This window comes from Pleuronectes platessa, chromosome 20, assembly GCF_947347685.1.
Source record: "Pleuronectes platessa chromosome 20, fPlePla1.1, whole genome shotgun sequence".
Lineage (NCBI taxonomy): Eukaryota > Metazoa > Chordata > Actinopteri > Pleuronectiformes > Pleuronectidae > Pleuronectes > Pleuronectes platessa.
The window spans coordinates 16,978,063-17,001,593 of NC_070645.1; the positions used below are offsets into that span (position 1 = coordinate 16,978,063).

The window sequence follows — 23,531 nt, forward strand, 5'->3', positions numbered from 1 at the left end:
ATCATGTTTTTTAAGTAATCTATAACAAGAGGAGAAGTGGTACCTGATCCAATCAGAGCAGACAGGTGACATGAGATCCTGCAAAGCAAAGCACACCCAAAGAAACAGGGGAAGGGAAAAGGATACACCCAGCAAGTACTTTTACTTTTAATACTTTAAGTATATTCAATGGCAATATAGTTACTTTTGCTCAAGTAGAAACGATGTGGTACTTTTACTTACAGTTCAGAGTACATTTCTCTATTTATTTATTAGAGTAATTATCAAATGAACAGATAAGGGACACGTATTTAACAGTATGGTTGATTGGCTCATTAGATTTGAGGAGAGTTGGGGGTTAAAACATCTTGAGCACCATCTCTTTCAATTTTTACCATAAGCCTATTTACATACAGAGAGCCAAGATAGATGGAGCATGAAAAAGAGAGAAACATCAGAAAGTATTCATTGGTTACGGTCTCGAACTGTAACAAACATCACGTGGAGATGTGTGATTGTGGTCCCTGAGGTCGGCCCCAGACGTTCAGAGCCAACATGCTGAGTTCAGGTGAGACCACAGATACGTTCTTCGGTTTGTACATGACTCTTTCTCTCTCACGACAGGAAACCATCAGTCAAGGCAATAACAACACGCAGAGCCGAGGCCTCGCTGGGGATCTTCAGGGACCTGGGCAGATGTCTTGCATTTGGCTGAAGTGTAGAGAACAGATGCCGATATTACTCAGCACAGCGTCAGTGTTCTATGAAAGACCTCTCAGGTTTTGATTTGATTATGAGATGCTATCATTCTGATCTGCAGGTCAAACAGTTTCAATCGAGCTGCACCACATTGCACTCAGAGATATCAGCCCCTTCAGATTTCTCCATGAATTATTCCCTGGATCCACACCTAAATTGAATCTGCTCTTCCCTCACTCCTACTGAAAGCTGTCCAGTAGTTTTTGCGTCATCTTGTTTACAAACAAACAAACACAAATGGACAGAGGGTAGGAAAGTACATAATGTTTCTAGAAGTATTGTTTTATGTGAGTTGTTTCCAACCTTGTTTCTTCTGCCATCACTTTTAAATTTCCATTTAATTTAGGCAGGACCCAAGTGCAGGTGAGGGAAGAAAATGGTTTATTAAGTATACAGGCAAATATACAGGCAGGTAGAGAAAATGAAAATCCCAAACTGCAGCATACTTCTGTGATTTGGTAAAACCTGGGTGTTTCAACCGTTTATTAGATCAAACCTTAATGAGGGATACAAAAAGAAAAGTACTTTTGTGTGGATCTTAGATTAGTTCAATTTAATTTATTTCTACTTATACATAAGTAATATGTTTAAGAACTTCTTCCACCATTCCCATACAAAGGGCTATCCACGCTACTGGTAATTTTCACCACAAGGTGGCGCACCTCGCTCAGCAAAGTAAATCTGTGATTTTTGGTTTCAGCAAACACACGTGTAAGAAGTGAATCTAGCGCCATCTAGCGGCATGTCTGAGGAGATGCACGGTCATACCCTCAGTGTCAAGTTCATGAGGGTTGGTTGTCCTCTCATTCCCAACGAGCTGCTAATAGACAGGCAGATTGATTGTGTGCTGCAGGACTAAAACTCCATGTTCCTCATTATCCCACAGCTCTGAGGCACCGGGGCAATCACCACCGGGGAAGGACGGCAAAACGCAAAGAAGAAGAAGAAGAAGAAGATCTGAAGTGTGTTGTGAAGAATGCAAAAGACTCACAAGTAGAGCAGCACCTGTGGTTTGGGAGCATCCCATCCATCTTTGTGCACAGGGGGGAATAGTGTGTGTGTGTGTGTGTGTGTGTGAAGGAGACGTGTGAAAGGAGGATGTACTGTGAGTAATAGGAGAGAAAGAATGAGCATATGTGACCCATTGATACTGAATGAGCTGCTCCCAGTCGTCCTCTGGTCCTGTTCCGTGGACCACAGGGACCCACTGGCTTTGAGCTCCACTTTCCACCTTCACAAGTCACAAAAGGCCCGTCGTGAAAGTTTGGGCCTGCGTCGGTAAATCTGAGGCATACTGGGAAGGAGCAGGTCAAATAATGTGCAACGAGCCCGAATGAAAAAGGAACATATCTGTTATCCAGGCAAACAGGATCTTCATTCAGCTCCGTGGTGTGAAAAGGAAATGTAATAGAACTTGGACCTCCACAATTCCAGGCCAAACCGGGAGCTGCTTATCACCCGCCATCGCTCCCACAGCTAATATTTCACTTCAGCTTCAGCGGGGCCCACAGAATGAGAGACGTTTCCATTTCATGTCAGTCATTTCCAGGCCTGTGTGTTACCTGTGTGGTGATAAGTGTTTGACTGACTGGGAGCGTCGTTAGTCACTGTCCGGCTGAGAGTGACAGCCGCAGATCGACGCTGATGATGAGAGGAAGGAGAGGCGTGTTCGGGGACAGACACCAAAAGGAAAAAAACATGGATGATGTAGAGGGAGGAGGAAACACATTAACACACGTGTGATAACAAATACAAAGCCACGCACGGACACACTGAGCACATCGAGGTGCATTAGAAGAGGAGGTGTGTTGTGAGGACACAATCAATGTACATGCTTTACACATTCAGTTTAATTTATTACACGTGTCATCTACTGTATCTGGAACCTCTGATTGTTTGTGGGCATTTTGTAATATTCATTCATGTGTGTTGTAATATCAGTAAAGAAAACAATGTAATTTGGTGCCAATTACAGAGTTTTCTTTCCAAGGAACCGTCCAAACAATTAAGTTCTTTCCAAGGAAATTATAGTAAAAATATAGGAATGATAAAATATAATATTGCCTTTATTTTTCTGGGAGATCACTCTGACAATCACAAGTTTGATGTCCTATATGAATGTGGGACTTCGCAGGAATAGTACAAATAGCGATCACACAAATTTAAATATGAGGCCTCCTAAAATGATGATGATGATGATGATGTTTCATTTATTCTCGTTATCATTCATGTATTTAATTCTGTTTGTTTGTTTGTTTTATTAGCTGCTTGCTAACTTCCATTTTATTTATATTTGAGGACCCCTTTGAAAATAAGGAGGTGCATCTCAAGGGGTTTATTCTCTAATTAAATATTTGAATTTTCATGAACTGATGTTACATGAGGTTATTGCTTCAAGGTCAAAAAAGCTGTAACACAAAGGTCCTGCATCGGTGTGTATGATTTTTTGTTTTGCCTGATGAGTTTTAACATGAAGGTTTGCAAACATTTCCAGACTACTTTGATAAGAAATGAGAAAAGGTATTTTTGGCCTCCACCCTTAACAGTAGGAATTCTGGTTTATGGAATCTCATTGTTTTGAAAATGATATAGTTTTATTTGTTGTCCAATACTGTTTTCACATTTTCACCATTGCTTCCAGTCGTTGTACAGCTACATGCACAGGGGCATAAGAAGTCACCCAGTAAAGCACAAACCTCCACCGAAGCCCAGCAGTCCCCTTGAATTCAATCAAATTGCAAACATTCACAGATGTAAGTTTCATAAACGTTTTGTTGTCTATATCAAAGGGAAACAGGTGAAAACTTCAAATAACGGCCGATCTCACAATGTTGTAAAGTGAATGAGGACTTTCTTGACCTCGCCCAAGTTTCATCCTAATCCGTCTTCTAGCTTTTGTGCTAAAAAACAAACAAATGTAAATAAAACATCCTTTTAATTATTTAAATGATGTAAAAGAAACTCTGCTGACCTTTGTCATGACCAGATCTTTAAATGACTCCTGCTGAAAAAGATAAGAACAGATGCTTCTGCTTCTGCTTCTGCTGCTGATGGTGATGATGACAAGGAACCAGGAAGTAAGCAACACTATTCCCTCCAAAGACAAATGACAACAGCCGCTGTTTGATTCCACCTTTCGTTTCACTCTGGGCCAACCAGTGGGAGGGGGGTGGTGGTGGTGGTGGGGGGGAAAGGAAATAACACAGCACTGCGAGGCCAAGAAGTTCAATCTCTGGACATCTCTGGAACATGTTCTCACCCTCACGGTCTCTGCCCTTCCCCTCTTTACCTCCTCCTCCAACAAGCCGCGGAGGTAAAGCTGTGAGATGGATGGGCCGAGTGCGTTTCAAGACTTCCAAGAGCGAGCGCCGCCCGACTGCTGCTCTACCTGAGGAGCAGAAACAAAAGAGTCCTCTCTACCTGTAGGACTGTGGGAGTCGAGGCTTTGATCTGGACCAGAAAGAGAGAGCGGTTTGATGAAATATTGATGCTCTTCTTCTTCTTCTTCTTTTTTTTTAACTGTGTCCTGTGGGAGCCCAGTCTGCTCTCAGGATGTGTGCTCGCCCATCCACAATCCTGCTTGGATGAGAATGGACTTGAATACGTGGCTCAAGGAGTCTTATTGCTCCAAATGGGTCTAATGATGCCCCCCCCCCCCCAGACACACACACACACTCCCTGCCTACAACCGACTGATGAGCTTGAAGTGGTCTGGGACTTTTTTCCCGTTGATCCAAAGAAGACAAACGTTCTTTTAATCAGTCGACATCGATACCACAACAACCGATCAGTGTCTTCTGTGAGTCTGGACTGAAGAGCCGGTGCATGACTGAAATCTTTATGTTGGATGGTTTCTTCTCCTCTGAAAACAAAGAGCCGCTGCTTTTTATCCTTTAACATGCACGCGTGTAAAAGGAGAACAATTGAATCCCTGTGAATTTGGCCCTGACATCACAACAATATAAAACATATATGATATATCGACGATGGTAAGTTTTGTGCCAGAACTCCCGATTGGAAATGAGCCTTGTAGCATGTTAAAATATTTAAATCCATATTAACACTGGGAAATTGGCTGCATACGTTTGAGCCCGACACACGGTGATGCAGTGTACAGTAAGTAAAGCGTGGGTTAGTCCAGGGTCGGACCATGTAATGTGATTCCAACAGTGTACTCGGAAAGTTTGATTTGAGTTTGCGTGAAAGTGAAAGTGACCCACATTCTTCCAGCAACAATGATCTCCGAGCAAGGAGAAAAGACCAAAATCTGAATATTGATAATTGCCTTGAGTGAAAGTTAAGAGGCCAACACAGTCCAATCATAGCGGGAGAGGAAACTGAGGGAGTTGGGGGGTAGGGGGGGGGGGGGCTGGGTTTATCACTCTCCCATGCTCACGTTCATACACAGAGATATAGACGCCGGGCATAGTGACTTGTGTGGAGGAGAAAAAAAACAGCCGACTGATTATTTCAACTTAAAGGACGAGGAGACAGAGGCAGAGAGACGTCTTAGGAGGAGCCAGGGGCAGCAGATAGTCTGGGAAAGGTCTCGCGTTAAAGTGGAATTAACATGCCTTTCCATTGGAGTCCATTAGATAATCATATTCATGCCACACAAGGCTCCAAACCCCTCTCTGTTTCATTATTCCCTTTTAATCCCGCCTGATAAGGGGGTGCAGGCGTCGTGGTTTTATTATGTCGTCATTTGGAATCCACATGAAATCCCCACGGGACGTTATCACGGGGAAATTGCTTAAATAGCCCAAGTGGATATAGTTTTGCGTTTTTATTATTTCTGACGGATTCAAAATAACTGCAAATATCCCCCTTCTGCGCCCGACTATTGGGGGCTGAGAGTCTTATCAGTCATTCACACTAATGGCCCACTCAAGCCACTCGATACCTCCGGCGGGGGGGAGGAGGAATGTTGGCGGGAGGGGAGGGGAGGGGAGGGGAGTTGTGTGTTCGGTGGCTCGTTGTGTGCACACGCAGGTGCAGCGTGTGTGCGAGGAAACAGAAAAGGGAAAAGGAGGCAGCAGGAGACTTTGAACTCCAGGTTCAGGATGGATAACCCTCTGATGCTCACCTCACAGAGGAGCAGGGGTCACAAAGGCTTTGTGGCTCAGTTTGTTTTGGAGGCAAATCACAGGCCCCGGTGTCAGGTCACACTCGTAGTAACACACAGAGGTCAAGCAAACACTCTGGGTAAACTCTTCAGGGCCTTGACGGAGCAGAGGGGAAACAGAAAGTAACAGTGCTCCCTGCTCCTGTGTTTTTATTAAGACAGGAGCACATTGTGGCTGAACCATGAAAACAATGTATCTCCAAATTTGGTGATTTTGAATTTTTCTGATATATTGAAGGATCAAATGTTTCTTTAAGGGATGAAACCGCCACTGGAGCTCGATGAATCATTTAAAACCCATTGGATTATTGGAAAAAAAACATGGGGCTGTTCTTCTTAACACTTGTTTTCCCAGGTTAGTGATTACAACACAAGGACATCCAAGATGGTAACAGTTAAATGTGTAGTATTTATATAGCCCCAGACTCAGTGAAGGGTTATGTTGCATTCACACTTTCACACAAACACACACACACACACACACAAACACACACACATTAAATACCATTCATACACTCTCTGCACAGCCATTATGGGGCAATTTGGGATTCGGTATCTTTCCCATTGAAAATGTGAACCAAAGGAGCCGGGGATCGAACCAGTGACTGATGAGTTAGTGGATGTTGCCGCTCTACCGCCAAAGCCACAGCCGGCCCCATCAGAGAATGTATTGTTACAACAAGCATCTTGTGACCTTGAAAACAAAAGCTGTGATTGATCATGAAATGATTGTTAAAATATTCCTATTGTTTATTGAGTTCCCATTTTTTCTTTACAGTTTAAAAGGTCAAATCACATTGGGGGATTTTTTTTTTTCCAATTTCCCCCTCCCACCAGTAACCAGTAATCCCAGTAGCCATGCTACTATTTAAAAATACTCCATCACACCTTCTGAAGACACCATGACCTGGATGACTGACAATCCTCGTAGATAAAAACACTTGAGTGAAAGTCAGTAATATACTTGCTTTTTAAAAATACTTTAGGTTTTAAAGAAAGTCCAGTGTAATATATTTCTTTATTGATCACTTTTACAACAATAAAAAAATATATAGATTTATGTAATACATGTTAAATATGTAGTGAATATGTAGAGAATTCAGATATTTTCTGCGATGGAGTAAAAGTGAAAAGAACCCAAAGTCCAGTTGAGTAGAGTACAGATTCTTTAAAGATGTACTTATTGATTACAAGTATAAAGTATTATGAAGTGGCAATACTCAAATCTGACCTTGAGTGCAGTAGTTGTAATGTACTCGGTTACTTTGCTCTCCCGTAAATCCAACCCCTCTGGTGCAGTGGTGGTGGATGGGATCTTGCCGGTGGTCCTCCCAGTATCCAGAGAAAAGTGTCCTTGTCAGTCCTCCACTGTTGGTTTCGCCCTTTTTCTAAGTGTGCGAATGAGACAGACAGGAAACATGTGGAGCGAGAGAAGAACTACGATGAGAACAAAGGACCCGGACTGACGTCAAACAAACCTCCAGCACTGCAGAACCACGAGGCCGCCAGATGCCCTGAACCCCTTAATGCTCCTCTTCACAGCCCACATGCAGGAGACTGTCCTCACTGTTCAAAGAGAACCTCTGTCTCTGGTAGAAAACTCCATCCAGATGAGGAAATCTGTATTATTGTAGATTTAGAGCAAATTAAACCATCAAAACGTTGGATTTCTTAAAGCAAGAGAGTCGCTCGGCGCAGATTAGAAACATGGACATGAGATTTAATATATAAAAACATAATTATGTGCAGAAACATATGCATTTACTCAAGTATTGCAAAGTTTTTTCCATTATATATTATCTGCTCCTTCTTCATCACAACTCAAATACACTTAATGATTTTTGTGGAATAAACCAAACTGTATATGAATAAAAATCCCAATTGATCTCCACTTTAACAGCGTCAATATGACACATGCACACAATATTGTTTAAATATAATAAGCAAAACACACTCCCAGATGTATTTTTGCAGTATTACTATTACTTCTGGTACTTGAAAGCAGTACTTCCTCCAGTAACAGAGTATATTTCTTACGCTGCTGTTTCCACGCTGCTGCCTCGCTGCTGCTGAACCCACAGGATCGTCTGTCATCCCGTTTCCAGCGGCCACATCTGTGTGGATATAATATGCTCGTTCTGCCGTATCCATTTCACATGTGACATCTGTCCGGCAGCGACGCATTAAAGGCAAAAATCCAAATGCCTACACAACATTCTGCCAAATATTGATTTACTGTTACTCGTGTAACATACGTGGACACACTGAGCACGACACATCATTCCAGTGAGATCGCGGCTGAGGACTGGGAAACACGCTCCGCCGCCACTCGGCCATTACTTGAAAAATAAGCCCACAGCCAGGCCCAGATGTTGATCCTCAGCGTTTCCCTTCAACAGTCTACATGGGGCCGTGTGAACATGTGCGATTGTGCGTCGGCGTGGTTGTCTACCTTTGTGAGTGCACCTCCCTGTCTGTAGATCTCAGGGTCTGCAACAAACAGTAGTTCCTTCTTAATTGGGGTGAGATCAGGGGCTCAGAGGGGGCCAAGAAGGGACCCGAACCCCTTTCTTTCTCCTCCAGAATCGCTTTGGCTACAGAGGTGCTTTTGATGTGTGCTTTGGCTCTGTGAGTCCTACTTTGGAATATGTTCTTGGGAGACCATTGGTTACTTGCCTCCAGGCGGAATCTCAATCCCTGGGATCCTGGCCCTCTTTGATGAAATACTTTCGGGAGCCGCTAACCCTACTGATGCCCATGTGCGCCCCCCCCCAACCCACCTCCTCTCCCCTCCCCACCTCCCTCCTCCTTCACCCTCTTGTTCTCCCACCCCCCACCTACACACCCATCCGCCCCGCCATTCCCCCACCTCCTCCACGTTCCTCGGATTCTCTTTGAGAGATTCATAACAAGGACTTTATCTCTGTGTAGTCCGGGGCCAGATGAGCACCGCCTGACAAACTGACAGGAGAATTAGTCGTGTCTCTCAGAGCATCTTTGATTGTCTCTCTCTCTCTCGACCCCGACTTCCTGTCGTCACAGACACAAGCATTTTCACTGTATTGACACTGATTTATATCACGGCTTATTTTTCTGTCACTGCGCATTTGTAGCGTTTCTGCGTTCACCTTGTTTTTCAATGTCCGTATTTTCATTTAGAATCCAAAATATCAACTTACACGCTACAAGAATATGAAATATCTGCTTCGAGACTTTGTGGCTGAGTCAACTTGCAAAATCAATCTTCATGTTCTGACAAAATGGGATCTGAACATTTGGGGGTTTTATTGATGACAAAGACGTTGACAGTTGTGACAGAAGATCTTAGTCTCTGATTGATTGAGGCAGTAATTACTCAGTCTCAACTTAATTGGCAGAATAAAGAGGAAAAGTGGTTTTAAAACACAATAAATTCCTTTAAATCACACGTGTTTTTTTATTTCCCCACAGTTTCTGACCCTGTGTGTGTGACTCTCAGGGTAATAAACTAACTGACTGTGGCTTCGTGGACTTGACCTCTCGGCCACACACACTCATTTAAATCCTAGTTAAGCGATTAGCCGGTGATTTTCCCTCTCCAAACTCCCACCTCCTCATTGATTGGAGCGGCACCCTAAAGACCTCTCCTTACCACATCATTTCCCTGTATATTGATTATGTATATTGATTATACCTAACCCTACAGGAAGGCTCTCCACTGGCCTGAATGCAGCTTTATAGCCGAGGCCGGGAGACGAGTTTAGCTGCCAGGAATTGACACATTCCCGATATGTGAGTCAAACGGCCGTAGAATCTAAATGGTTTTGTTTGAAGGTGATTTAATGATTATTGAGAAACGGTGTGAGTGAGTTACCTGGATGAGAGCAGTTCAAAAACTAAACATGCTGGTGTTTGATATCACAAAACACGTCCTGAGCAAATTCATCCATGGGATTTTTATATTTTAGTGACTTACTACTTTAGTGACAACTTTTGGTGGAAATCTTTTTAGCTGATTGTGCAGGGTGATATTTAAAGTCCCAATATGTTACATTACTTCGATTTTTAGGGATTTGTGTAAATGGACACAAAAATACATAGTTTAATAAACTTCTTAAAGTGAAAAATGACATTTCTGAATGATGTTACACTGGATCTATTCAGTTTTATGTCAAACACCATTAAGTGGTGTCACTGTACAATGAGGTTACATGGCACAAACAAACAAACAGACATAACAAAAATCTTTCTTTATCTGTAAAAAAACTGTTTCTATTATGTAATTCCCCAAAAATGCAATAAAACATACTTTTTCTTTTTGTGCTAAGAAGCCAAATGAGTGAAATAAAGCTGCATGATCTGAGTTTAATGTTTGTTTATGCAAACTGCAAAGTTATAATATTCTGCTTCTCCGGATCCAAAGTTTCCTAAAAATGCTAAGTTCTTGAAAGAAAGAGAGGAAGAAAGAAAGAAATGGGGGGGTCCTCCAAATTTTAAAAAAGAGGAGGGAGGCAGCGAGTAAAGGAGGGAGCAATCCGAAGGGAGGAGTCAAGCGAGGGAAGGAGCAGCTGGAGATCCACACTTCGCCCTCTCCCTCTCTTCTCCTCGGGAAAAAAAAAAAGCGCTCCAAATGTAATAACAAACTCTCCATGCGCTTCTCTCACGCTCCTGTCGGGTTTTTACGCACGTCTGCGGTCTGCTATCGGCGGATATCATCGGCGGGCTGATGGTGTTGGACCGGCGGTGGTTGACAAACACAGCAAACTGTGAGAAGGAGGAGAAAGACGAGCAGGAGGAAAAACTCTGGCTGCGCCGCTTTGGAGTTGGAGCGTAACAGAAAGAAGAAGAAGAAGAAGAGGAAGAAAAGAAAAGAAAAGAAAAAGTCCCACAGGCAACTCCAGAAGCACATCTGCAACTTAGGAGGAAGAGGAGAAGAGGAAGAAGAAGAGGAGAAGAGGAGAAGAATCACTTATTTTTCTGAGAAGATTTAAACAAAAAGATTTACACCCCCAGAAAGAAGTAAGTACTGACTCCAAACAGGCGGAATAGACCAAACGGGCTCGTGCGTAATTTGTGTGCTTGTAAAAGTTTTTTTGGGGGAAGCGGCTCAGCGGAGGTTTCACATTTCAGAACGATGGAATTTCATACAAGTTTAGAAAAGAGGTGGATTCAAAGGGAAGGAGCTTTGCCATGAAACTGAGGCTTTTCCCCTCTTTCTCTCTCTTTTTTAAAAACAACGTTTGAAAGCGTCGGTTGTGAGGATCCAAAAAAAAAACATAAAGTGTAGCTCAGGCTGCGTCTGGATGTGATTAATTCTGTGGGAAATGAGTGTCGGTGGTTAGAAACCCGGGGGTGACACGCTAACAAGTGTCCGGCAGACAGATGTGCTGCGTAAAAAAACTACAACCTGGAGTTTGAGTCAGTGGGAGAAGTGGTTTTCTTTTTTAAGGGGGAATTTGAAGTGTTGTGTAAGACAAACAGCAAAACACGTGCTGGGAGTTTTTAGAACTGAAACTTTACGAACTCCTGCAGACGTGATTCAAACTTTATTTGGACTTTTGCCCTAAAGAAACGCGCGTGGGGGGGGAGTGGGTGGGGGTCGTGTTTTGAGCGTGCGTGTTTTTACGTGCACGTGCGGTTATATTTCAGTGTCTGTTAACGAGTCTGTTAATTCTGTTGGACTCACAGAAAAAAAAGTGTTGATGGAGAATTAAGCTTGATCCTGCAGTTTCATTTTTTTTACTCTAAATGCAACCTGGTCTGTGGCTGACCCTCATCTTGACCTTTGACATTTAGACATAATTAATTTAAGAGCTTAAACATTTCTACCTGACAGTTTTTTTTTACTATAACACAACTTAAATGTCAACTTGAGGCCTTTTAAAAAAATGTCCATGAGTTTTTTTTTTATCTAATTACATTTTTAAATGGTGCTTGTCAAATTATATTCTGCCACTGAGGTGAAATAATTCTCAACGCCTCCTGTACTTTTATAATTCCCCCCCCCTCTGCAGTAATAAGTGTCAGTTCCTGCAAAACCTGATTCAAAACCAATCACTCAGCAACAGGAAAATCAATCTTTACCTTTTTAAGTCTTGTTTTACTTTATCTGCTTCTCATTTAGAAAAGGAGAGGTATATATATTTTTGGCAGCACCAGTAGTTGATGGCGTGTTTTGAAGGCATGTGCTCAGAGAGAAATTTAAGCCCATCACAGTGAGGTCTGGATCCCGGCAGGGGTCCATGTGGGGAGTTTCATGGGGCCCCGAGCAAAATGAGAAATAGTTTAAATCCACTGTGATTTTAGTTTATTACAATCAACTGGAATTGTATTAATTTACAAGCAGATCACATTGATTATCACAATCACAGGTTTGGGGCTTTTTTTTTTTCATAGTCAAGTCAGTCATATAAAAACAACATCATGCACATGCCGGGTGAAAGAAAATCTCCAACAGACGTGTGTGTGTTCATTTCGAGGGACATGAAAACGTTTGAGACCCCCCCCCCCCCCCACACACACACCACCCACCACCCCCCACCCGAGCCTCCACATGTGCAGATATTTGTTTGAAACTTTCCCTCCTGTCCTCGCCAGCTGTTCCACATTTTATCTGCTTGTCTGCTCTCGGGTTTCATCCGGACGACGAGGGTCCGAGGTGCTCAGCCATGCGGTGCAGCTCAAATCCTCCTGCCCTTTTTTTTTAGTTTTTTTTTTTAACACTTGGCAAATTATTAACGCAGGTCCGGCCGCCTTGAGACGGAGCGGTGGCTGAACTCACCAAATAAGATGCTAAACGTCACGAGCTCACGCAGATACAAAAAAAAAAATCTCCCTTTTAGCCATTTTTATGAGGCACTTTCCATCATTCATCATTGCTGTGGATTTGGCCATTTACCAGCAGCAGCAGTAGTTATTTTTTCTTTCTTTCCGGGTCTTGGTTACATTTGTCTAATAAAAATAAAAAACAAATGGACTGTCACATAAATTATCATTTTAATATTTCCACTGTTTTTATTTACAATAACAAAATAACATTTTTACAGGCCTCACAAGAGGAAAATGAATCACTGTCAAAATGTTATTATAAAAAAGATTCAAGGCCTTTATCCACTCAGATTTTAAAAGCCTAATATGGGACTGATCATTTGTAATTCAATTTTTATTTATTGAGATTAAACAGTGAGGGCTGCACTTTTTTCTCCTGTATATTTGACATTTTGTGGCCTGTGCCTTGTTAATTAAGTATTTTAAAAATAATGCAGATAATTAGAAATACCATAAAACTACCTCTATCATTATCATTGGAGATCAAAATTATGACAGCATTTTATTTTCAATGTGCAAACAAAGTCTTAAATTAATCACTATCATCACATTTTCTGTGACTTTTCCATCAATGACTAAATATTTTTAGGACAAAGAAAAGTCCAAAATCATTTTATTTTTACTCATTAGAGTTTATGTCCTTTTCCAAGAATAAACCCCCAAAAATGTCTCCATAAAATATACAAAAAATGACTTTCCTATTCGGCCTATGTGAGTACATTTTGAAGGTAATAATGAATCTTGATAGTGATGTCAAACAGGTGCACGTTCACCCGGCAAAAAACAACTTTGCCTCATTATGATGCGGCAGCGGTGATGAATGCTGCAGTGTTTAAGATGCTAATCTGCAGGAATGAGATGCACGACTCCGAGCCACTCGCTTACTGTAGCCAGCGGAGATGCATCATCGCTGCTCGCTGCCTCTCCTGCTCCAGACGTGAGGAGCAGGCGGAGGACGCTCCCCTCTGCAGGAGTGACTCCGTCAGATAGCAGCAGCAGCCAAGTGCTATTTTATCTCGCCGTTAAGTAATTCCATGCATATGGTGACACCGGCCCGGGACACCCGTGACCTGGCAGAATAAGGGGCTGTCATGTTAATGCAGGGAGATGACATGCCATTAGCTTTTGAGGTATGGCCCTCTCTCCTCTTTCTAAAGGCCTAGAGGCAGGTTGTGTCCTCAGGCCTCTTCCACCCTGTAGGAAGAATACCTGTTATCAGGGTTTGTATGCAAGAGGCCCTAATGAGCTGTGTTGTTGTGCTAATGCTGCGACCTGAAGCATTCAAAGAGGTGGCGGATGTTTTGTTAAAGCCAGGCTAATGTGAAGGAAGCTGCTTTTCCTCCACTTAATGAGGATTGTTGTGTATTTTCAGTGTTAGTGTTTTTTTTAAATGGCACGTTTCTTGGGACGTTAAAGAAAATCACACAGAGGTGTAACTACAATAACAAGTCCTACAATAGTTAGTTTATTGTGACCAGTGAAAGTTTGCAGTAATTCCCTGTGTAATATGATTAGCTGTTGCTTTCCCTGCATATAACTGGTGCGGTTGAATAGATGGGCCCCCAAAAGACATGTCTCACTTTGATGATCCGGTACTTTGATATGTTGACATCAAATGAAACAGACACAGTGGGGAAAGAAAGAGGACAAGTCAGACAGAGGTAGTGATTGAGGATAAAAAAAAAGAAGAGGCTATGCATGAGAGCGTGTGGAAGTGTACGTGTGTGTCTGTGTGTGTGTGAGTGTGTGTGTGTGTGTGTAGGGGGTTTCACTAGGCGCAGAGGGGCGCAGTGAAAAGTTGGGTTGAGATGGCAAACCTGAGGAGCGTCAAAACGTCTGGATGCATTTGCGTGCGAGCAGAGACAAGAAGGGGTCTTCGGGTGCGCGAGGGCTTCTCCTTGGCCTCCTAATCCCCAGGCCCAGCCATCCCTTCAGGGCATGCCTCAGATCTGGCTCTCTGGCTCTCTGGGCAGACGACCCAGCTCCGCCAGCAGATTTAATATGCTATGTGTTCCTGCTCCCCCGGCTCCCCTCCACCTCAACCATCATTGTCCCAGAGCGGGACCCCCACTCCCCGCTTCAAGGAGCCTGCTAAAGGCACCTTTCAAGCCGGGTGATGTCTTTGGATAAGGCGTATGATTGGTAGCGGGGGGGAGGTTGGCGATGAAGAGGGTGTGAGACTCAAGATATCGCACTGTAATTTCAGATATGTGCGTTACTCCCATTCTGGAATATTAAACAAACACTGACACAAACCCATCCACACATTACACTCTGCTGCTTATTCACACTTCTCTGTTTCTTCCTCCTATTTTAACACATACACACTCATTTTTTTATTTCCTCTTCTTTTTCCCTTCCTCCTGCAGGAGCAAGTCTTTTATTTATTTTTCTCATTTGTCTGAGGGAATAAGAAAAGGGAAGAAAAAAGAGGGAGCTCGAGTTGCGTGAGCCGGGGCTGGTTTGTTTCCCTTCGGCCGGTTGGAAACTTTAACTGGACCTGACAATTAGTCTGGTGAACTTCTTTCCCAGACTGTGGCACCGAAGATGGCAATAGAAAAAAAATAGAGAGACTGTGAAAAGAATTAGAATCAAGTGACTTGATTTTTTACGATTGATGAAGGTGTGTGTGTGACACCTTAACATAAGCCTCGGTGTAGATCAGGGAGCATTTCTCCAATGCAGGTTGGAGTGAGAGAATAGAGAGTGTGCCAGCTCACGGCTGCGTTTTCTTTTCTCACACACTTGAGGAGAAACAGGACAACTCGCGCCTGCATGTGGGCGCCGCTCGTACCCTCCTCTGTTTGCTCTAGCCGCCGTAAAAACGTCCTCAAGTCTGCCGCGTGAAGTATAGCAGCAAGAGGTGAAGTGCTTCGGTTTGGGGCCCATTTGTTTGTGGGCTCTGTGTAAAGTTGGGGCGCCTGAAGAAAACAGTTTGCCGGGTGTCGGGGGGGCTGTTGTTGCAGCTTTGATGGGAGCTGGTAGTGGCATCCGTGAGGGGGTCTGCGCCTCTCCACCCGGGTGGGGAGAGGGGGACAGATGAACTGGCCACTTGCTGCGAACAATGATCTGTCACTTACCCCTGCTTTTTGATGTGTGAAGCCATGAGACAGGCTCTGTCTACCCCCCCCCCCCCCCCCCCACACACTCTTCCATAATTATTATAACTGAGCAAAAACCTATTTTGGGCAATAGTGTATTTCTTTTTTAAACACAACTCCGGCCCTTTGCACCAGTGATGAAGTTGTGTGTTATCCTGCAGTAAAGCTCTCAATGTGAACCCCATGTGTTTGCAATCCCATGCTGCTTGTCGTTTGTCTTTCATTGGGAGTTATCCCCGAGTCTTGTTGCATCCTGGAGTGGTGGTCAAGAACACGCCATTGTTTGAATGTCAAATGTAAATCCCAAGGTTAATACCTGAAAGCAGCTCAGAGCCACACATTCACTCTCTGCTCTGCAAACATGTTTAGATGAGTTCCTCCACCCCCACTCTGTCCCATCGTGTTCCCTCTGCGGACTTAGAGGGGGGGGGGGGGGGGGGGGGGGGGCAAGTTGGAGAGCGGCAGGCATCCTGTATAAACTCCACTAGTGTGTTCATCTCAGCAATGAATGCTAACAGTCCCCGGCTCTAATAATGCCTCATCTATATAAAAAAAAAAAAAAAAAAGATACCCAAAACAAAAGGGGAACGCTTCTATCTGAGCAAATTGCTGCCCCGATCTGAAAGAGCGCCCCTTTGACAGTGTAGCATTTGAAGACTAATCGTTTTTTCTCATGCAAAGCGCGCTGTTTTAAGAGCCTGGGCCACGGGAAGAGAAGGGGGCTGTGTTTTAACAATACTCTGCAGGGAGTTAGGAACAGGGTTTTTAGGAGGGGAGCGGAGGGGAGGTCGGGTTGAGGGGGGGGGGTGGGGGTTCCTCTCTCCTTTGCTCCTCAGACAAAGCCCAGTTCCTTTCAGGGTTGCATGGGGGGTAGGGTGCGTGGGGGGGGTGGGAGGAGGAGGAGGAGGAGGAGGAGGAGGAGGAGGAGGAGAGAACATCCAAGAGTTTGAGTTCCTTGAAAGAGAGAGACTCCAGCCATTTATAATGACAGTTTGTCATCGGGGCTCCTCCACCTTCCAGGGAGCTGCAGGGCCGACCTTGCACTGACAGGCCTGGAAAAAGAAGTGGGCCCGAGAAAAATGTATAGAGAAACAGAAATATTAACGTGTACATGGGGCCCTAAAACGTCTTTGGCTATTCCTGCCAGACTAGTGTTTTTATTAAGAGGGGTCGACATGCTTTGGAAATATATCTTATTCATGAAGAAAGCCAGGTTAGACTTCCCAAAGAATTCATTATATTCCCCCAGATGCGGCTTTGTGGGTTGCAGCCGTCCCTCGGAGGACGTGGAGCGTGGAGCGCGACATTGTAAAGCCTCCCTCAGTGGGCACAGGAGTGCGAAGGGTTCCATTTGTCAAAGGTGCTGGAGTCTTTTTCCCTCCTCAACACTTTCCCGGCTCAGCCTCAAACTCATTGTCTGAGCAAAGGCAGGACATTAGTCACCGCAACACCACGGGAGCCTGCGGGGCTAAGGACCAGTGCTCTGGAGCCCGGGCTGGGACAGAGGGGAGGAGAGAGGGGAAAGGGGAGAATGGAGGGAGGGAGGGAGGGAGGGAGTGACGGCAAAGGTGAGGGAAGGGCAAGAGAGGAGGAGGAAATGTGGGGTAGATGGAAAAGTGAGGATGAGAGCGCAGAGTATGTGTGTGGGAGAGGGAGAAAGACCATGAGGGGGTTAGAGGGAGTGGAGTCTGTAGCTCTACCTCAGGGCTCAGTGTGTAAGCCCCTGTCTACCCCCCAAAGCTGCTTTCACAAAGAGATTTACAAGACAGGTCTCCGGTGTGCTTTGCTGCCCTGCATTATGAGTGAGCGGGTGTGCGAGTGTGTAAATGTGTGTGCACGGACCTTTTCTGTTTTTTTTTTTACTTTTTAAAGGCTTGTTTTTTTGGATCATCTATGCAAGAAATATATTCACCCAAATTTGTTACCAATCCCGGCAGGTCAGACTCACAACCGCCCCGGTGGAGCAGTGTAAATAACCTATTCCCGCTGGTGGCAGGGTGTGTGTGTGAGAGTGTGTGTGTCTGTGTGTGTGTGTGCATCCAAGTGTGAATGTATTTCACAGATTCACACATACAAGGGATCCTGTTAGCTTTTGGAATTATTTATAAAGCCTGGCTTTTGTGTGGTGCTCTAAGTCCCTGTCTCCTCCCATTACTGCCTATGACTCTACCTGGGCTTCTTTCAGCCCCCAAATGCTCCCTCAGCCACCCTCCCAGCACAAGAAACTGGGTTTGGTGTTGCCGCAAAACCATTTACAGCCACTGGTTTCCAGAGAGAAATACCCTTTTTCTCTCTCTTTGGCTTCATCCATCATTTGGAAATGGCGGTTTCAAGCTAAAACCAGCTCCGTCCACACAAGCGTTCTGGTTCTGGATCAGTTTAGATCCCCAACACTCACGTACACACCGGGGGTTGAGCGTGTCGGTGTAAACAGGAAGTCAAGCATGTGCCGGTGTCCCCAGATTGCTGGGATAACAGCTCGTCACCTCAACATGTGAACAGTAATCATTGTAAAACGCTGAATTTAACAACACAACAGCTGTTCACTAAAAAAACAACAACAGGGTCAGCAACACTTGTAAATGATTATCCTGGTTGTGTTCTCCACTGGTAGCCGAGGCTGGTGCTGGTTGTTATTCCTCTGGACGGGGGTCATGTCAGGATCCTGATGAATACGCCAAGGCCACTCTGTGACTGACAAGATCCAATCAGCATCTCTGTTTCTGTCCGTCCACACTGAGACACTGCACAGGAGTTTTCAAACTAAAACAGGACAAGAAGCGTTTCCAGACTTCTCAGCGTCTGAAGCAGAGTTGATGCTTTTTCAAAACAAAAAACGTACCAGTGTTGATTTAGCCTTTGTATACATATACTTGGATAAATATATAATCTTTTGGCAGAAACTTGAAGACAAAGTGAATGCTCATCAGACAGAGACACACAAAGTTCTGTGGACTCATCCCATATGGGCTCGATTACCCTGTAATCCAGGAAAGTTTTTCTCTCCCCCCCCCCCCCCCTCTTTCTTGCGCGGCCCGAGCGGGGGTGAAGGTTTTAGTGTGTTTGAGATGGTTTATGTTAATGTTGCTTTTATTGAAACAAGCTGGGATGTGATTATCGTCCCGCTCCGTACATACAAGCAGAGGACTGCTCCAGTTTCCCCCGTCTCCCTCTGGCATGGAGATCAATGCAAACCAACTAACACAGGGTAATAAGCCATTAGTACACACATTGTTGGAGAGATTTACATACATCGACCGGCGAACTGATAAACTGGGTTCCGTGTCCTGGAGGTAAGAATTATTGTGTGTGTGAGTGATTAGCTGAATGAATGTCAGGATAGTGTGTGTCTGTGTGTGTGTGTGTGTGTGTGAAAGAGAGAGAGAACCACTGCTGCGTGATCTCTTCCCTGCGACTACTCGTCCTGTGTGATAGGTGCCAGATTGTGTAGCTGAGAGCCAGGTTGTCTCAGCTCGTCAGGAGCAGCGGGTGGAGGGGGGGGAGATGTGGGGATGATTACAGTACACTGCTCCTCTGATCTGATTCATCACTAACTGTCTCTCCTGCAAAGGGTGAACTTATTATCCCCGTCTCTCCTTCCACGCTGGAGCCAGCTGCTCTCCATGCTTCCCAATTAACCCCAGGCACCCGTCAAACGCTCCAATTAAGGCCTCCTCCTCCTCCTCCTCCTCCTCTTCTTCACGAATGCATTTTGCCAGCGTTCACCGGCCCCGGCTCCGGTTGGGATGCTCGAACACGCAGGGGCGAGTGAGTGAGCGAGCCGGCAAAGCGTTGAGCTTGTTTGTTTAGGAGCTGTCCTAAGCAATGGTGTTCCAGCTCCCAGATTTATTTGAGGCGGGTTTGCAAACAGCTGAAACGAGTAAACACGCCCAGATGTTTGGCCTCCTCACGATTTGGAGTCGGCGGGCCTGAGGGGGGCTGCCGCTCTAATGACACTCTTGTTCCTCTCTCTTTATGCCAGGGATTTTCAGGGGGCCATTTTGTGACGACATGCTTTGGAGTTTATGGGAAGTTTTTTTAGTGGTGAACACTCAGAAACGGCCTCTCATCCTGGCGCCGTGTGGCGTGAGGATGATGTCGTTGGTGTTTGAGTTGCGTGACTCTCTTTTCGCTGGGTGGAGAGTTTCCTCCCAGCCCTTTCTTTCGAAATCCAAAATATTCAGCTGGGTGTTTTTGATGCACGGGTTTCAGATGAGCAACAGTGTGTGTGTGTGTGTTACTGTAGGTGAGGTACAGGTTTCAACAGTACTGCCAAATCCTCTGAGACTGCTCGTAGTGTGTATGTGTATGTGTGTGTGTGTGTGGGGGGGGGGGGGGGCCTGTGAGTTTGCGCAGAGGAATGGGGGGGCTCTGAGGCTGATATGAAAGTGAAGGGGAGAGAGTTGTCTCCCGACGCTGCCGTTGGAAGAGCCGTCAGGGAACGGAGAGTCTGCGAGACTCCCTCTGAGCTTCAGCTGTATTTGATCTGACACCTCCACTGCAGTATACTCCATATGGCTCCATAGAACACATCCTCACCTGCAGCCGATCCAGCAGCACAGACCCACCGGACACGCAGATGAGGCTCTGGACCTGAACACTAGACTATAAAGTTACAGAAATGAGCCTCATTCAGTTTTCCAATAGCCCAGAGTGATGTTTTCATGTTTCTTGTTTGATCTCTAACTTTTCAGTTCACAATGGTGTTCTCACGTTTAAGGAGCAGTAATTTAAGGTAATTTTTTCCTCGTTAAATATCCATTCGATTAATCAAGCTGGTCCGTCAGCTCTGGATAATGTACACAGTTCATAGGTAACAGGGTAATTTGACTGAGCTGATGAAAATAGACCCATTTAGTCATTGGGTTTGCATGAGTGTGATTCATTGTTCTGTTGGTTTAAGGCCTGTGCAGCCCCCTCATTAGGAGCATGTACTTTATGGTATTGTACCCCGCTCCCCCCCCCCCCCCCCTCTTTACCCCTGTCTATCACTGGCATGTTGAATTAAGGTGGGAGTGCTGATGGAGTGACCTTATTCTAAGGTATTTTTTCGGTCTGACGAAAGATAAGGAGAACGCAAAGATGCAGGAGTCGTCAGTTTCTGCATCTGTGGAATGTGTGACCCAGTGTTACCCTTCTGGAACCGTTCCCACTCACACAGGAAGTCTAGCTTTAAAACGATGCCATCTCTCCATTTTTCTCTTCCCTCTCTCCCTCACTTCCATCTCTCCCTCTCTCCCTCTCTCCCTCTCTCCCTCTCTCCCTGCATTCTTCTGACTGGCCGCGGCGCATTTCAGGACAGCTTCATTCAGCATTCCTTTACATCCCGATTTATTTGCCCACCCCCTCTTCTTCTTCTTCTTATTTATTATTTTTTTTAAGTCTCCCTCCGTTTAGGTCCGGCTTTATCATGCCCGAGCCAAACACCGAGACAACTTCATCACATCCAATTTTCACCCCTTTAATTCGGTTTAAATGGCATGGCCGCGAGGGCCAGGACGGGAATTAATAAGAGCCAATAAAGCTCGCCACTGGGGCATCGAGGCCAGTCTTTAAGTAAACATTATGACTTCTTGAGGGGGGACTCGGGGGCAGCAATTGATGAATTGTGGCGGGGCTTGGGAAGGGCTAATTTCTCACTTAGCCGTCCTGATGGGGCTAGCTAATAGGCCTTGCTTTGCCTGGCTGATTGTCTGCTGGCTTTATTATTGTGCATTATCGCGCTGCCCCCTGGCTGTTGTTAGCGTTCAGCCCCGGAGACGCCGGGGCCCGTCATTAATCACGTAGCTGCACTGACTCACTCAGCTTCAGCACTTATCCCAGTGACACAGAGGAATGAAGGCAAGGGACGAGGTGCAGGAATGGGAAGGTGGAGAAGAATGAGAGGAGGAGAGGGAGTATGCACAGAGTAAGGAAGCCGAACTGAAGAGAAGGAAAACCTCAAGCCCAAGTGGGCACGAGAGTTTCACGCTGACTCCATAACCTGTAGCTGTGTAGCCTCCGGAATGCGCTCAGTCACTTCCTTCAGATAGCGCTGCTCTTTGTCACACACCTCGGTTGTAAGGCACCGAGGATAAGAGGAGCATATTCCACACGGTCCCCTGGGCTAAGTGTGAAGACCTTCTGTCGCAGCCTTACCTGCTGCTGCCACTGCACTCGCACAGGACCATCTATCTGCTTGATCCTTCCCTGAGTGCACAGGTGAGGAGGAGGAGGAGGCAGAGAGAGATGTGGGTGAGGCTTTCATCAGTACAGGAATTTTTCCATCTCCACTCATGTCCTCCCTGGGGTCCCCTTTCTTATTTATGTTCTGCACACAGTGTGATCGCACTTGCATACTGAGAGGTGTGTAGAGAGGTGTGTAGAGCACCTGGCGCACCCACTCCCACGCACGTCGTCACAGAGCGAGGCTCATGAGCTCCTCGAGGCAGCGGAGGCAGTCCCGCTCTCCCCCCGTGCCATGCTCACACACTAGCATTACATAGGAGCCGCGCTCTTAAACAACACAGCACACGGCACAACATGTACTCTGTCGGTGTGAAGGCACGGTGAAGGATGGTGTCGTCGCGCTCTGACTGTGGCGTCACGCAGAGCTCCTTCTAAAGCCTCGTATGAAGAATGCCTCCACAAACACACGGCTGTTTTTCCTGGAGATGAGAGGCCCACTGACAGGATACAGACCCCACTCTCCTGTGCTGTACAGTATGTGCCATGTGCAGGGGCCACTCCGGTGGAAAACTTGGCAATGGAGGGCGCGGTGGCTGCTACAACAGTCTGTAATCCTTCTAATAAAGTTTCAAGCTCATGCACGGATGCTGTGCAAACAAAGTTTACGGTAAAGTCGGGAAAAATGATTGCAATAATGCAAATTTAAATCAAGGCAAAGAAACGTTTGCATTTTGAAGTGTTTTTCTTGCCTCTCTTCCATGAATCCTCAAAGTCTTTCGCTGATGTAATGGGCTGCATTGTTTGCTTTGGCTGATCGAGCAGCTTTTCTGCCATCTCAAGAATCAGGGAAAGTTTCCGATCAAACAAAAGCTCTACCTTTTTAGCACGAGGCAAAAAAAGCTTACAACTGGAGGACAGAGGAAACCACCACTGTATAACTGGGCCACCGCGGCAATAGAGCTGCCGGCATTATCCATTGTCTCCGTCTTCACAGCGCAACTTGCCCTGACACAAGTGGCTCACAACAAATGCAAAATATATAAATAAACAGTCTAATAAGCAGGGGGCTGTGGGGAACAGGCACACAATTTCCATTGTGGGGCGCGCTTTATTTGGCCCTTATCTACTGGGTAGCGAGCGCAAAAGAGGCGTCGTGTAAGCATTACGATTACATCGTGTGGGTTTGTTACCCAGGAATGTAAGATGCACTCAGCTCATTCTGCTGTGCAATACACAGGGTCCCTCACCAGCCCTACAAAGCATCTTAAGTGGAGAGGTCTGAGGGACCAAGACGCAGGCGAGGATAATCTTATTAGCTCCGCTGAAAGCAAGTGATGGGTTGTGTTTGTAAACTGTTTGTCCTTGACAAAAAAATACAAACACCCCTCAGTTCCACAGCGTTTCCAGTTCCTAGTTGTGTGCACTTGTGATAGCGCCTCACATTGTTTAGTGATGGAATAATATTATGATGCCGTACCTTGTTCGTTTTTTGTAAAGTTTCGAGGCAGAAAATAAATAAAACAAAGCGTTAAAAGTTTCCATGCTGCGTTCAGGAGATGATTAAGAAAAACAACCTAATAAATGTATAAACT

General features: G+C 45.3%; 1 protein-coding gene across 1 annotated transcript in view; it reads left to right on the forward strand.

Annotated features, from left to right (window-relative positions):
* Positions 1-10,429: 10,429 nt before the first annotated feature.
* gli3 (GLI family zinc finger 3) overlaps positions 10,430-23,531 on the forward strand; it is an 88,923-nt gene continuing 75,821 nt past the window's right edge. The window contains 1 exon segment of the mRNA XM_053412916.1: positions 10,430-10,861. The gene's annotated coding sequence lies outside the window, so the exon portion shown is untranslated.